Below are 15232 nucleotides of genomic sequence, written 5' to 3' on the forward strand. Positions count from 1 at the left end.
GTTTAATTTAGATTTAATAGGATAATTATTGCATGACAAATTAATGCCAAACAATTATTAAGTACATCTCTACCGAGGCTTCTGGAGTTTGTAATAGGATAGCTATCAGCTACCTGGTGGTTCACCTTCAAGAAGTCTGCTCCCAATAATCACAGCATTTATTTAACATGCAATTGAAATCCTAATTTAGGTATAGTATTGTCAGAAAATTACTTAATTTCCCTGACATCTAAAAGCCAGTGGTGCCAAATTCTTAGCAGGGAGCTCAGGTGTGGCCCTCGGGGAGGGAGATGTAAGCCCTGCTGGGGTATTATCACTGCTGCCTGCACTACAGCTTTGGAAACAATGATTAAAACCCCAGGCCTTCAGTCCTGCATGCCAGATCATCTGCAGTCAGCAGCATTACCCCGGGGGAAAACTGATTGCACAGGTCCAGGTTTGCTAATGTTGGTCTTCATTTGATGAGACATGCAATTAATTTGGGGTGCTGCAAGGTATTTTTAAAAGCAAACCACTTGGAGCTCTGAGAAATTAACTTAATGCTAAGGGTCAGTTTCCATCTGTTTGTGGATTTAAACTACTCCTTCCCAGCTTCCCAGTACAGGCAGAACTTGATGTCTGTGGGTGTCTTGGGTGTTGGAGTCCTGGTGCCCTTCTGTCCTGCTTTGGCAAGTTGGCTCTGGCAATTACTGCAACCAGAGAAGAGTGGTGGCCTCTCCCTTCTGCAGAGGGTGGGAAGACAAAGGCTATTGTCCTTCTTAGGGGCACAAGCCATCTAGAAGAGATCACTCTTCACATGGAGTGAACCAAATGAATCACCCTGGGCAGGTCATGGTAGCTTTGATGTACCTAGTGCAGGTGTTTATGGCAGGTCCAGCGCTGCTCACTGATGGCAACATAAAACCAGGTGCTGGTAGAGTCTGCAGAAATAGCAGATATGGCAGAGACTGCAGAAATAACAGTTATTTCCTGCTGATCTCCTGCTGAAACTTCCTTCCATGCTTGACCTAAACTGTGCCATAACTTTCTGACCTTCAAAGCTCTTATTTTAGGGACTGGGGGCTTTGTTTGTTTATTTATGTTCTTTTGTACTGCCTGTTCCCAAAGGATTAGGACAGGGTGAATGGTAGGAGGATAGGTGTGTTGCTTCTTTTTGTGGCTGGCAAGTTTAGCTGGTTATCAGCAGTCTGGATAGTGAAGCTGGCTGCCAGCCTGCCATTACAGTTTGGTTTTTTAGTGATGACTCCAAAAGAAAAAGGGGGGAAAAAACCCCAAAACAACCAAAAAAAACCCCAACAAAACCAAACCAAACAAGTGCCCAGAGCTGCTAGTTATTTATTTACAACAGGCTTCCATTTGTGAAGGAATAAATAACGTAAACCTCCCCATGAGCTGGGGAAGGGAGCTTAATGCAAGGCACCCAGGGTGAAGGCAAGTGCAAGAGATCAGACCAAAAGTGCCTCTCCCTTCCACACAGTAAAATGAACCTAGTGCTGTGTGCATCTCTCTTTGCATGTGTGTGGGGAAGAGATTTGCAAGGAACTGAAACAAAAGGTTGCCTTGAGGACTTGCCCCTTTGCCTGCCTGCTGCCACCAGCTGTTACCACAGCTTCATTTAAAAGCAGCAAGACAGCATCTCCTCTCCCTGTCGCACAGTGTGGCTTGCCCCACCTTGGAAGGCAGCCAGCCTCTGATGCAGGGCTTGGTGCTGATCAGGTATTTAGAACAAACACCCTGTAGAGGTTTGAACTCTTCCTTTTGGGGTGGGGAGAGAATTTGCCTTTTCCAGGGCTGCCTGGCATACCCGTAAGATGTGAACTAGATTTGAACTCAGTTCTTTGCAGATTAATCTGTTCCTATAAAGATTCCTTTTCAGATCCTGTTATTTATGAGAGAAGATTGTTTCTCCCCTCCTCCTTCCTCCCTGCCCCTCTCCCAGGCTTCAAATCTCATGGCTGTGCTATCTAGTTTAATTTAACCCACAGCAATTAATGTCCTTGACTGGCAGTGTTTAAACAGCAAACAATTTCATCCTGTAAATGGTAGTTTGCTGCCTGGAATACGATCAGCTCTTTAACAATTACATCAGCCTATATTTCCTCATGGCAGTTGTAAATATAACACTTGCTGTATTCTGCTGCTCCATGGAGCAAAAGCTACCTGTGTCATGCACATAATTAATGCAATCACCTAAGGGATTGCCAAAATCGGGTTCTCCAGTGCCTGATGCTTGGCTTGATGTTCCTGTGCCTGGTTTTGCTTCTTCAGCGGAGTGTAGTGTAGTGATGGGGGTTTAACTACTCCCTTCTTGTTGCCAAGGGTCATGTCAAGGCAAAACTGAGCTGCTGAGAGGGACATGTATATGGCAAGGGTTTCCCTACTTGGAGCATCCACAGCACATGGAAACTGTCCACAGACTGTTTGGCTTGCTACTTTAGTCCCTACCCTGAGGGGTTAAAGGAGGAGAAAGGTTAGTGTTAGCACTCAGCTTATGGTTTCCCAGCAGAGGTCCTTAGTCCAGGGGCTAAGAGCATTGCTGCTGCTGCTCAGGGGTTTTGTTTTGGGTACCTACCTGAGGCTGTGCTGGTTTGTGCTCACTGGCATCACCTGGATCACAGCAGTGAGCATGCTGTAACAACCTTCAGATGTAATCAACTGCAAAATGGTTTGAGCTACCATTTCCACTTCTCTCACTGCACCAGTAGCTCCCAAGCCTTTTTCCTTCAAGATCTTCTAGGAATTAATCTGTAAAACCTTTTAGAACCTTGTTTTTATTGCTCATCTTCCAGCTAAAATAAAGATGAGGAAGAGGTTCCAGCTGCTTCAGGTGTCTGAAGGGTCTGAGAGGCTTTTACAGAGGGTGCTGGTTTGAGGAATACTGACAGAAGATCCAGCAGTGTTTCCTAATGTCTTGCAAAAAGCATAGAATCTGAGTCCCAAGATGCTAAATGCAGTTCAGGAATACTAATTATCAGCCCCAAGGGAGCCTATTTTAGTACAGGGCTGTGAGAAAGCCCTTGAGAAATGACAGTGCCTTCAGAACCTTGACTTGAGGGGAAAAAGCCAAGGCTTGAAGCTATCAGAGAGAGGTTGCTTCAAGCTCACAGGTAGGAGATTTTTAGGGTTTGGAAGCTCCATTCTGCAGATGAATGGTTAACATTTTCTGACATCAGATTAAAAACTATAGGTTCATTTATTATTTATTCTCTTGCTCGTCTGATATTTCACCTGCTGCCACGGCTGATAAGTGCAGCAGAGCTTCCCATGGGGGTTTTCCTCACAGGAGCAGATGATACCCATATTGCTGTAAAGGGATAGGAAGCTAGATGAATAATCTTTCATAGTCTGTCTTTCAGGATGGTGAAGTTATGGCTGAAATCTCAGGATAGCCTCCTCAAGAGTAAAAGGTGCATTTTTTCTATCCTTTGATAGCACTTCTTAACTCCTCCTTGAGACATAGCAGACATCAAAAGAAAAGGTTTTAACCAATCATAAAATCTTTAGCATATTTTTGAACTAACCTGCAGCCCAGAAGGTAAATCATATCTTGGGCTGCGTCAACAGGAGTGTGGCCAGCAGGGCAAGAGAGGGGATTCTGCCCCTTGACTCTGCTCTGCTGAGACCCCACCTCCAGTCCTGCCTCCAGTTCTGGTGTCCTCAGCATAAGAAGGACACAGAGCTGTTGGAGTGAGTCCAGAGGAGGCTACAAAGATGATCTAAGGGCTGTGAGGATAGGCTGAGGGAGCTGGGGTTGTTCAGCCTGGAGAAGATTCTGGGAGCATTAGAGCTGCCTTCCAGTACCTGAAAAGATCCTACAGGAAGGCTGCAGAGGGACTTTGCATGAGGATGTCTAGGGACAGGACAAGGGGGAATGGTTTGAAGCTGAGGGAGAGCAGGATTAGAGTGGATCGGAGGAAGAAGTTCTTCAGTAGGAGGTTGGTGAGACTCTGGAATAGGCTGCCCAGGGAGGCTGTGGCTATCTCCTGCTTGGGCATGTTCAAGGCCAGTTTGGATGAGGCCTTGAGCAGCTGAGTCTAGTTGAGAGATGTCCCTGCCCAAGGTGGGGAGGTTGGAGTGGATGCCCTCTGAGGTCCCTTCCAACCTGAGCCATTCTATGATCTTTGAAAAGCAGGGGTACTTCCCCCCTTCCCCCTAACCACACAGCTGCAGCAACAGTGCTGTTTGAAGTCCCACCATGTGTTTGTAGCATGTTAAAGGCTCTTGTGCACTGCCACTTATTTCTTGGCAAGCTGACAAATGGCCATTTTGAAACTGATTAAGTTTGGGGTTGGTTTGTTTGGGGTTTTGTTTGTTTGGTTTGGGCTTTTTTTCTGCTGTTGTTGGTTGGTTGGTTTTGGTTTGGTTTTAATCTGCTATGAGCCAAACACACATTTGAAAATCAATTGCTAAAAACAAATATCTAATGCAATGTATTTGAAGCATTCAGATTTGGGTTACAGGGAATTATAGGAGCAATCCAGGGAGCTCCTATTGCTGCTGATTATTTCCTCATTCAAATGCTAGAGGGGCCAAGCCTGGCTCAATGCTTTAGACTACAATAGAATTAATCAGGTTGGAAAAGACCTTTGAGATCCTGGAGTCCAATCTATTACCCAAGACCATCTAATCAACTAAACCATGGCACCAAGCACCCCATCCAGTCTCTTCCTAAACACCTCCAGTGATGGTGACTCCACCACCTCCATGGGCAGCACATTCCAATGGCCAGTCTGTTTTGCTGGGAAGAACTTCTTCCTAACATCCAGCCTAAACCTCCTCTGGCACAGCTTGAGACTGTGTCCTCTTGTTGTGGTGCTGGTTGCCTGGGAGAAGAGACCAAGCCCCACCTGGCTACAACCTCCCTTCAGGGAGTTGTAGACAGCTTCCATGACTGAGCCCTCACCAGCAGAGGAGGATTGGTGGTAAAACTCTCAAAGACACAGGTTTCTGTTAAGAGGATCAAAAAAGAGCAAGCATGGAACTGAAGATGGGACTTTGGCAAGTGAATCTTCAGTGCTCAGCCTAATTTTCATGTGATTACAGATAATTAACACTGCAGAAAAGTGACAATACTGCAAAAGCCAGGCCACAGAATGATTATTTTATTCTCATAAGGTCAAGTGGATTGAAAAATATAAAGAGAGTGGGATAAAAAAAAGGCATCATGAAGGCAACACTTTGGGTTCTGATGAATAGGTTGATGAGGAAAGGGCTATTTGTTTTTCCAACACCTCTGCCTAAACTGGGTTGTCCACTCCAGTTCCAGTGAAACCATGACAGGTCTGCATGTTTCACAGTGAAGCATCTTGCATTAGGGTTTTCTGAGTGGGGTCAGGGTTAGGGCCATGTGTGTTCCCCTGGATAGGGCTGGAGAACCTGTGGAAGCTGCTGAGCCAGGAGGAATGCTACAGCCCTGGTGTCTCCTGCTTCCTGTGCATGCAGCAGGAGATCAAGCCCTACATGAGGAAGATGTTGGCTTCCTGGGGGGACTGAGTGCTGAGGCTCTGCTGCTCCAACTGCTGCAGCTCTTGCAGAGCCTGCTGCTTGGTTGTTTTTTCTCACGGCACAGCCTGGCTCTGCAGAAATGTTCCTCCTCTGCCATGCCACAGCAGGAAGCCACAGTTTTGGCCACCCTGAAAGCTGCTGAACTTTGAAACCTGGCAGCGTGTACCTGGTCACAGTGCCAGAAGCTCAACAGCTTAATGCCTCTCCACACCACTGAACACCATCATTCCTCTCCTAATTATGACCTGGTCATTGTAGAGAGAAAGAAAGCACAGTCAGACACAGTTGAGTTGTAATCCTTAAACTGCTGCTCAGATGAGCTGTCCTTGCAGTGTGTGGGGGTGCCAGATTGTGGTGGGCAGGCAAAGCCTGGAGAGAATGATCAATCTCTCTGTGTCCCACAGAAAAATACTGTGTGCTTAAATGCCCCCATGGGGTAACTCAGCTCACTCAAAATGGATCAGGCACACCATTTTTGGGAAGTGGGCAGGCCAGTCTCTTGATGTGCTGCTCTCTTGCTAGAACTCACAGGTTTATAAGCTCCAGCACTTTGCATGGGATGGCACAGGGTGAGCAGATGCTGCTTGCGCTGTCTTGGAGCGTGCTAGCACAGGGAAGATGCAGTGTAGTAGCACAGCTCTCAGGGAAGGGCTGCTGGATATTGGTGCATCAGCACCTGAGACTTGGGTATAATCACCAGCAGGCAATTTAGATGGTGACCTCCATAGCAGTGCTGATGCTACAGGCTTTCACAGTCTCCTCAAGTGAGCCAGAAGTAAAGCCTTGCTTAGAAAAGTGGAGCACAGCATGATTTTTATACCCAAGAATCTCTCATCTTACACTTTCTTTGCCACCATGAACATTTCTGAAGTGCTTTCTCTCTCCCAAGCACCCTCAGCTCACATGACAGTTGACAAAATGGGTTAAAGAGCCTGAATCTCCCTGACAGTTAAAATACAAGAACCTGAATAATTTATGTATCTCTACCCCCATGTTAAGAGGCAATCATCAGCCAGTGTGCAGCAGGCACTGAGCTCCTCGAAACACTCCCTCAGCTTTGGGTGTTAGGATTATTTCATTCGAGGAGCATGGGAAGAGAGGAAGAAGGATGAGCCAGCAGAGCTGAAATCTCTTCTAATCGAAGCTGACACGAGCTGAAATAATCATGAATTCCAGCACCTGTGTGGATGCATTAGTCCTGTGTATGCCTAAGGTGTTCTGCACAGACACCAAACTCCTGCTAAAGCACTTTCAGTCCATGTTTCTTTACCAGAAGAATTAAAACCTCTGTTGTACCTTGCAAATTACTCCCCAGTGTGATCTTAAATATTAATCTGCTTCAGGTTATTAATCATCCAGAAGGCAAGAAATCTATTTAGGCCAGGCAGCAGAATGGGGACTCTCTTTTGTCATCTGTGACAGAGGTGGGATAACACATCTTGGAGCAGTGGCAGAGGGCCTAAGGCAGTTGTCTTGCACCATGTCTCCTTTGCACCGCTCTGCCTGCAGCTAGAGCGCTTCTGAAGGTGCTGAGCACGCTGCCTGAGATGGAATAGCCAGGGGCAGAACCAGGGCCAGAGTTAGCAGGTAACGGCACGTTGTGGATTTTGCTTCTAGGGTACAGGGGAAAGCCCCATCAGGCCTGCAGCAAGGTGAGCCTCGGGAAGCCTCCTGTGAGCCTGCCTTCCCCTGCCTGCTGCTGCGGAGCTCTGCAAGCCCCACTCGTGCCAGACATGCAATAGGCTCACATCACATTCTGCATCCCTGCAACTCTTGGAGATGAAAAATGTAGCAAACCATAAATATTTGAAACCCCCTGGAGCTGGCATGTGTACTGTCTTTAAGCAGACCTTTTTGATCTGGTATCTGTTTTTTCTGTAACAGCAACATGCCTCTCACAAGGTCCTCTTTCACCCACCCCCCACTTCTCTTCTTTAGCAGCAGAAACTTTCAGGTTGCTCTGGCACAGACAGATGGGAGGTGAGACAACAGCCTTTCCCAGTCCTCTCACCTCCTCTTTCTCCTTTCCTTCCTTTCTAGATTCTGCTCAAATGGGTAGTGATCTGATGGCACAAAGGACTGTGAAGTAGTGGGGTCATGATCTGCATCTGAGCAGGAACAGGTCTAAAAATGGGGAGACTTCTTTTTGTTAAGCACTGGGGAGATGTAGGACAGCTTGCAGTACCTACAGGGCAAGAACAAGGCCAGATTCTGTCATGTTGATGTGCTCTGAACTAGAAACTACATCTGCTGGTCTACTCTATCTAGTCTGTTCCAGTGTCCTGATGAAGGATGTGGGAAACTCTGACCTTGGATAGTGTTTAATGTGAGGAATTCTGGGCTGGGGTGGAAGAGGCAGTGCCTAAATCTGCCATTCATGAGACTGAGGGAGACTGGCATTACTCAGTGCAAGTGTTACCCAAAGTACTGTTTGAGCTTCAGTTGTTCTTGAACAGCCTGGGAAGACTGGCAAAGGCTTGACTGCAGGGTGGACAGACATTTAGTTGAGTTTTCTCTAACACTGGGAATGTGATCAGGCTTCTCTCGTGTTCTGTGCATCTGCTTTAATAAGCACTCTCTCGTCTGTCAAAGAGAAGAGCCAGGAACAGCACCACAAAGAAATTCCTGCTTGCATCCAAATGAGTGTTGCTGGGAGGGGGAGGAAGGAAGGATATATTCCTTCCCTTGACTTGAAACAAGTCAGAGTTTTGCAGTGAAGCAATACAACTTCTATCAGCAGAGGATTCCTTCAGTCACCCTGTGTGACTGCATCCAACGTGTCCTCAGGGTGTCCCAGCATTGCCCCCACGCCCTGTGCTGGTTCTCCCTTGAGTTCTGCACACTTTGCTCTGCAAGATGTCTCTCTGGAGCTGGAGATTGATTGGCAGCTGTATAATCCTCATTACCAGGCTCATTAGCCTCTGATATGGATCACTCTGTAGGGGGAGACAGTGGTTCTCCCTGGTAAAACATCCTACGTGATCAGAGACAGGGAGTGGCTCACCCTCTTCTTGCAGTGAAGATGGAATGCAATTATGTCCTTCCTGAGGCCAGGGAATAGCTAGATAATAGCAAGCACTCACTTTCCCCTGATGAACTTCCTTTCTGAGCAGTTTTTCAGAAGGATTTCCCCACCCACCTTTGCTTCAGTGATGCTGCAGACAGACCTCTTCAGGGCATCATTCAGGGCAGCTCATAGTCTGGTGCTTTCTCAGTCTACTGCTATTTTTAGTCTGGTTTCCCAAGAAGCTAAGAATTACTAATCATCTCCTCTGTCACCTTTGGTCTGTCAGTCCCTCAGTCTTCCTCTAATGGTTTTTGAATTATCTGACCAGTTTCAGCCATTCTGGACAGAAGAAATTCTGTTCCTTGGGGTAAAATAAGCGAAGGAGTGAGATTTACATGGCTTCTGCTAAACAACATCATTGCCTGTCCTGCATTTATCCTGCCAGCACATACACAGGACTCACACAGGCTTTTCCTTGCCTCATACAAGTGGCATGGAAAAGAAATACAGAACAAAGACATCAGGGCTGAGCTTAGGATTGCCTGTGAGGGGCAATCCTGATTGGCCTTCTCAAGGCCAGCAGAGATGTAGGATTCTGAGCCACTGGAGTACTGTTTCCAAGCTCAGTTGCACTGCTGATGGTAGGCAGTAAAAAGATTTCTGCTGTTAGAGATATCTAAAGGATTTTGTTCAATGTCACTTTGGGCACCCAAACCACCAGAGATACTCCCCTTTTAACTCTCCCAGCAAGAAAAAAGACTTCTCACTAGCTCAGCTCCCTCCAAGGCTTACCTAAACTTCATCTCCTATAATTCCCAAACTTTCCTTGCAGACACCTACTGAGAAGATCTTCAAATGCCTCCTGTTTAGCCATGTGCAGCCCTGCACTTCCCTTGCCTTGCTAGCAGAGACAGCTCTCACTTGCAGACCACAGAATTGCCTTCACCCACTCTTCTCACCAATGAGAAATGAATTCCCTTTCTTGTCTCCTTAGAAAGCTAGAGCTGTACCTTCAACTATGGCTTCTGTTCAACTTGCACTCTTTTTAATGTTCTAATAGTTTTGTAATCAAGACCCAGTTTGGGCTCAGAGCTTGTTTGAAGTTGCAAACAAAGTTGTGGTCGTTCAGGGAGGCAAGTGTTGCTGTTTCTTTGGCCTTTTTGAAGTACTTCTATCAGGAGAGCTATCTGACTCCATCAGAGGGAGTTAATTGGAAACCTGGCTGGCTGCACTTGGCCATTATGACTGGCTGAATAGCATGTCATCCAGCCCCAGCATCCTGAACCTTCCTCTGATGCTTCTTACCCCCCTACCAGTTTGGGTTTCTGATATAGCAATGGAGGGAAGATGAAAATTTCATGTCTCTGGGCACCCAATGCAATATTCATTTTGCTTAGATTTATTATGTGTCTGGCAAACACATTGCTCTTATGCTCCCTGTGTATCAGGGCTGGCCAGTATTGATGGGAGGCACTGGTGATAGTCACTGGGAGCAGAACTGTCAGGTTTCCTGGCAGAAAAGCAGCTGCTCTCTCTTAAGTAGCCAAATGGTCTGACTTGCACGCTGCACTGCAGTGTGTTGATGTTGTTGAGTAACCACAAGATGTTCCATTGCAACAGCATCAGCAGCTGCTGCCTCCCAGGTGACCAGAAGGTGCTTAAGTCAGGGCATTGAAATTCTATATTGTGGTTCATAACAATGAACTGTATTGATCCTGTCTACACTGAGGGCCTGATCTGGTGAAGCATCTGAGCATTGTGTTGCTGTGAGGCAGGAGTGTGTGCTTTCTCTGCTCTGCTATGAGGACAGGCTGAGGGGCTTGGGGGTGTTCAGCCTGGAGAACAGAACACTCCAGGGGTACCTTCCCCTGAAGGGATCCTACAGGAAAGCTGGAGAGGGACTTTTCATGAGGGTGTCTAGCAATAGGACAAGGGGCAATGGTTTGAAGCTGAGGGAGAGCAGGGTTAGACTGGAACATGGAGAGAAGTTTTTTTCAGTAGGAGGGTGGTGAGACTCTGGAATTGGCTGCTGAGGGAGGCTGTGGCTGCCTTCTCCCTGGGGGTATTGAAGGCCAGGCTGGATGGAGCCTTGAGCAGCTGAGTCTAGTTGAGAGGCATTCCTGGGCATGGCAGGGAGGTTGGAGGCAATGATCTGTGAGGTCCCTTCCAACCTGAGTCATTCTCTGGTTCTCTTTGCCTTGCTCCAATCTGAAATGAGAAGTCTGTTCTCAGTACAAATCTCAGGGAATTGCATTCCACTGCCAGCTGCAGCAACATGCTGTGGTGTGATACAGCATCGATGTATCCCAAGGGCAGGGGCTGGAAGCGGGCAGGCTGACTGCCCTGCAGGCACTGAGGAGCGGCTGCACAATCTGCTGCAGCAGTTCAGTCAGAGGGAGGTGGGGGTGTGGAAGAAGCCAGCTTCAGCTACTGGCGATCATTTCTGCTCTACAGGGATGTGCTGATTGTGCTGGAAGCAGCTCCCTGGCTGTCCTGATTCAGCTAGGCTGTTACTTGTAGCCAGCAAGCATCATTTTTTTGCCACACTGATACAGTTGACAATGGGATTGGCAGCATCCTGAACCTTTTTCCTCACCTCCCTCTGCAGCAGTGTGGGTAATCAGAAGCCTCCATTAATTTATTCTAATTTACAGCCCTTTAGGGGGTAGTTGTAGATCATTTTGGAGCACATGACAAGCCAGCAAGGTTTCCTGCAAGTGTGAGAAAGTACTCAATTTACAGCTGCATGGGATATCTACAAGGCTGCACATAGCTTTTGAATGTTACTTCAGTGGACATTTTAATTAGGCTAAATCTATCTGGGAACCTTCTGCTGAGACACTCCTGTCACTGCAGGTTAGGCTCTCTGTCATTAACCACAGCTGGGATAGGAAGAAATAACACAGTGAAGAAAACCAGTTCATTTTAGAAGAGTATGTGACAATACCTGAGAGGTGAGGAGGTGAGCAGACACATCTAAACCTCCCTGTGTTTCTAGCAGCAGAATCCAACCTAATATACTACTGGGCAAGCAACTGTGTTCGGGCATATTAGCTACAGGAGGGTATGTGTTTTGGTGGCCTCTAATCCAAAGTGTCACAGGACACAGCACCTCTGCACTGTTGACAAGTGCATGTTGCTCTGGCTTTCTCCCAGGCTGCATTTGGAATTGCAGTGCAGGTTGGGGACTGACCTGTTGCAGAGCAGGGAAAGGGACCTGGGGGGTCCTAGTGGATGGAAGGATGGCCATGAGCCAGCAATGTGCTCTTGAGGCCAAGGTGGTCCATGGCATCCTGGGGTGTATTAGAAAGGCTGTGGTTAGTAGACCAAAAGAGGTCCTCCTTTCCCTCTATTCTGCCCTGCTGAGGCCGCATCTGGAATATTGGGTCCAGTTGTGGGACCCCCAGTTTAAGAAAGGCAAGGAGCTGCTTGAAAAAATCCACCTCAGAGCCACAAATATGATCAAGGGAGTGGAACATCTTCCTTACAAGGAGAGACTGAGGGAGCTGGGCTCCGTAGGTTGGAGAAGAGACTAAGGGGTGACCTCACAGTCTCAAGCTGTGCCAGGGGAAGTTTAGGCTGGAGGTGAGGAGAAAGTTCTTCACTGAGAGAGCTGTTAGCCATTGGAATGTGCTGCCCAGGGAGGTGGTGGAGTCACCATCCCTGGAGGTGTTCAAGAGGGGATTGGATGTGGCACTTGGAGCCATGGTTTAGTCATGAGGTCTGTGGTGACAGGTTGGACTCAATGATCTTTGAGGTCTCTACCAACCTTGGTGATTCTGTGAAATGGGTAAAGGGTGAGTGCCAAGAGGATGGAGCCAGTGATGCCCAACGAGAGGACAAGGGGCAATGGGTGGAAGTCGAGGCATAAGAAGTTCCGTGGAAACAGGAGGAAATGTTTTTTTCCCCTTGAGGGTGATGGAGCAGTGGAACAGGCTGCCCGGGGGGGGTTGTGGAGTGTCCTCCTCTGGGGATATTCAAAACCTGCCTGGATGCATTCCTGTGGGACATGCTCTAGGTGATCCTGCTCTGAGATTTATGGGGATCCATGTGTTGCATTGTGCCCTCTCCACATGTAGGCTTCCCAGCTCTGAGGCTCTTGCTTTCCCTGGCCCCTATTCCACTCTTTGTCACACCTGCTTTGATGTACGAAGCCCTCACTTGTTGTGTGCGTGCTTTTGCAGCCTTTACATTCTTTTGATTGCTGGGTGTTGAAAGACAAAAGGAATAAATAACTGGAACAAAGACTGAAATGTGTGCTTGGAGTGAATTTTTCTCCTCCTCTAGTCTAGGCTGGTTTTGCTTTTACTCACAGAATTATTCCTGTTCACTTAGTCTTTCATTTTGTTAATGGGAGATGCACAAAAGGTGGGATTGTGTTAAGTGAGGTCTGGCAGCTGAGGTGGTTAGACTCTTCCTTGCTTTAAACTTCTTAATCTACTTGGTAATTAAAAGAGTCTAAAAGCACTCCTCCCCAAAATCAAATCAGATTTTAGCCTTTATATTGAGGGCAAAGCCCTTTTCCATTTGTTGAAGGAAACCAATCTGGGTAGTTATTTCTTTGAATACTGACTAGAGACTCTCTCTCATCCAAGTGTTAGACACGTTCAAGAGCCAGCATTATTTTAATCAGCCACCTCCTCTTCCCTCTCAATCACATCCCCAGCAGGTCCCTGTGATCCCTTGCTGCCTTACTTTCCTTGAATGTTTCTCTCAGCTCCTTCTGCTTCTGAATCCTTCCTTGCCTTCCTCAGCAGGTCACAGAATCACTTCTCTCAGACCCTTGTCACTGATCCATTCATATTATCATGAAGAAATTTGAGACGTTCATGCTGAGCTCATGGGGCTCGTTGTGCTCCCAGTCCTTGGGGCAAGGCTGTCACTGATTTCCCCAGGTCCTTTTTGATAGCTGACCAGCCAGGAAAGCAAAAGAGCCTCCAGCTTCATGTCCTTCCCACTGCCTTCCTTACCTCTTTGCTCTGATGCTACCAAGGGGCTCTGGCTGGAAAGTGACTTGCACTCGGACATTTCCAGAGACCTTCTGACTAGCCCAAGCTGGAAGAATGTGGTGTAATTGAGGTGAATTTGTGATGTTCCACACAGACTGAGGGGTGTGGGACCAGAACAGGCCCAAACCTCAGGAAGAAGAATAGCTTTCTGGTTCTAGAGCTCCAGCTGATCAGCAAGTTTTACTGACTGCTGTCAATCCGAAGCCAATGATTGTCAGATTAACAACACGCTGCTAATGAGATACTCATTGCCCAAGTGTGGTTTGGGCTGGTTTTGCCCTTTCCCCCCCATCCCCAAAGGCCCAGGTACCCTCAGCAGGGCACTGCACACTGCCACAGCTTCCCTGCATCTCTGAAAATGGCATCTCTTTCTCAGTGGAAAATGGAAAGAATGGTGTGGTGCTGCCCGGTAAAGAGGGCCTTAAACCTCAGCTGAAGCTGTTTTCAATCCTATCTTGTAACTGTGCTGTGCACAAATGATGGCACTCATGACCTATCCTAACCTTCAGAGAAATAGGACATCAGGTCTTTCATTCAAAACCCATGTTGGGTCCTGCCAGGAGAAGGAAGGCATTTCTCAACCGTGGGCAGACAGAAACCATTAGTGGAATGTTGGATTAAGAACAGTAAACACACACTCATAAACCAGTAGTTCCCTTCATAAAAGATAATTTGTTTCTCAGCATTTGAGTCAGGAATGCTAAACATCTCCTGTGAGGGGAAGAGATGGCTCTTTTCTTTGGCAGGCAGGGGGTTGGGTTGGGTTGTTTGGGTTTTCTTGCAGTGCTGGGCCGTGGGACGAGGAAGGACATCAAGAATGATGTCTTTCTCATCTCTCTGACAGAGCAGCGCTCTGCCTCTGTTTGGATGCAAGAACTCCTGCAGCCTTTGGCCTAAATGTCACAAGGGGGAGAAAGGATTGTGCTTTGTGTGAGGCAAGTGAGACATTTCCATTTGCTACTGGAAATGTGACAAATATTTTTCTGAAGAGCAATTCATTAGGAGGAAAGGTCATAATTGTTGGCTCTATCCCCAAAGTAATTTCCATCACTGCCAGACACATCCTGTTACTCCATCTTGTCACAGCACTGCCATGTGGCTTTGCATAGCAAATATTAGGATTGTGTGCAGGAGGGGAAAACCAAAGCCCTTTCAGGTGAGAAGACAGGCTGAGGGAGTTGGGGTTGTTCAGCCTGGAGAAGAGAGGGCTCCAAGGAGACCTTATTGTGGCTTCCCAGTATCTGAAGGGGGCCTGCAAGAAAGCTGGGGAGGGACTTTTTAGGGTGTCAGGCAGTGATAGAACTAGGGGGAAGGGATCCAAGCTAGAGGAGGGGAGATTTGGATTAGGCATTAGGAAGAAATTCTTCCCCATGAGGGTGCTGAGACACTGGCACAGGTTGCCCGAAGAGGTGGTGGGAGCCTCATCCCTGGAAGTTTGTGAGGGCAGCCTGGATGTGGCTCTGGGCAACCTGCTCTAGTGTGAGGTGTTCTTGCCCAAGGCAGGGTGGTTGGGACTAGATGATCCTTGAGTTGCCTTCCAAGCCTGGTAATTCTGTGACTCTGAGACTGCAGTCTAGCCTCCCAGCTGGTCTCACAGTTGTCTTGTTCAGAAGTATCCTGACCATGTCTCCTACCCAGCCTGGTGGAAGCAATGAGAATCAATATCAGTTCTCTAAGTCTGCAAGCACAAGCTGGAAAACTGCTTTTGCAG

Source organism: Melanerpes formicivorus, unplaced genomic scaffold (genome assembly GCF_026170545.1).
Source record: "Melanerpes formicivorus ecotype bairdi unplaced genomic scaffold, bMelFor1.0.p_v2 SCAF_10, whole genome shotgun sequence".
Taxonomy (NCBI): domain Eukaryota; kingdom Metazoa; phylum Chordata; class Aves; order Piciformes; family Picidae; genus Melanerpes; species Melanerpes formicivorus.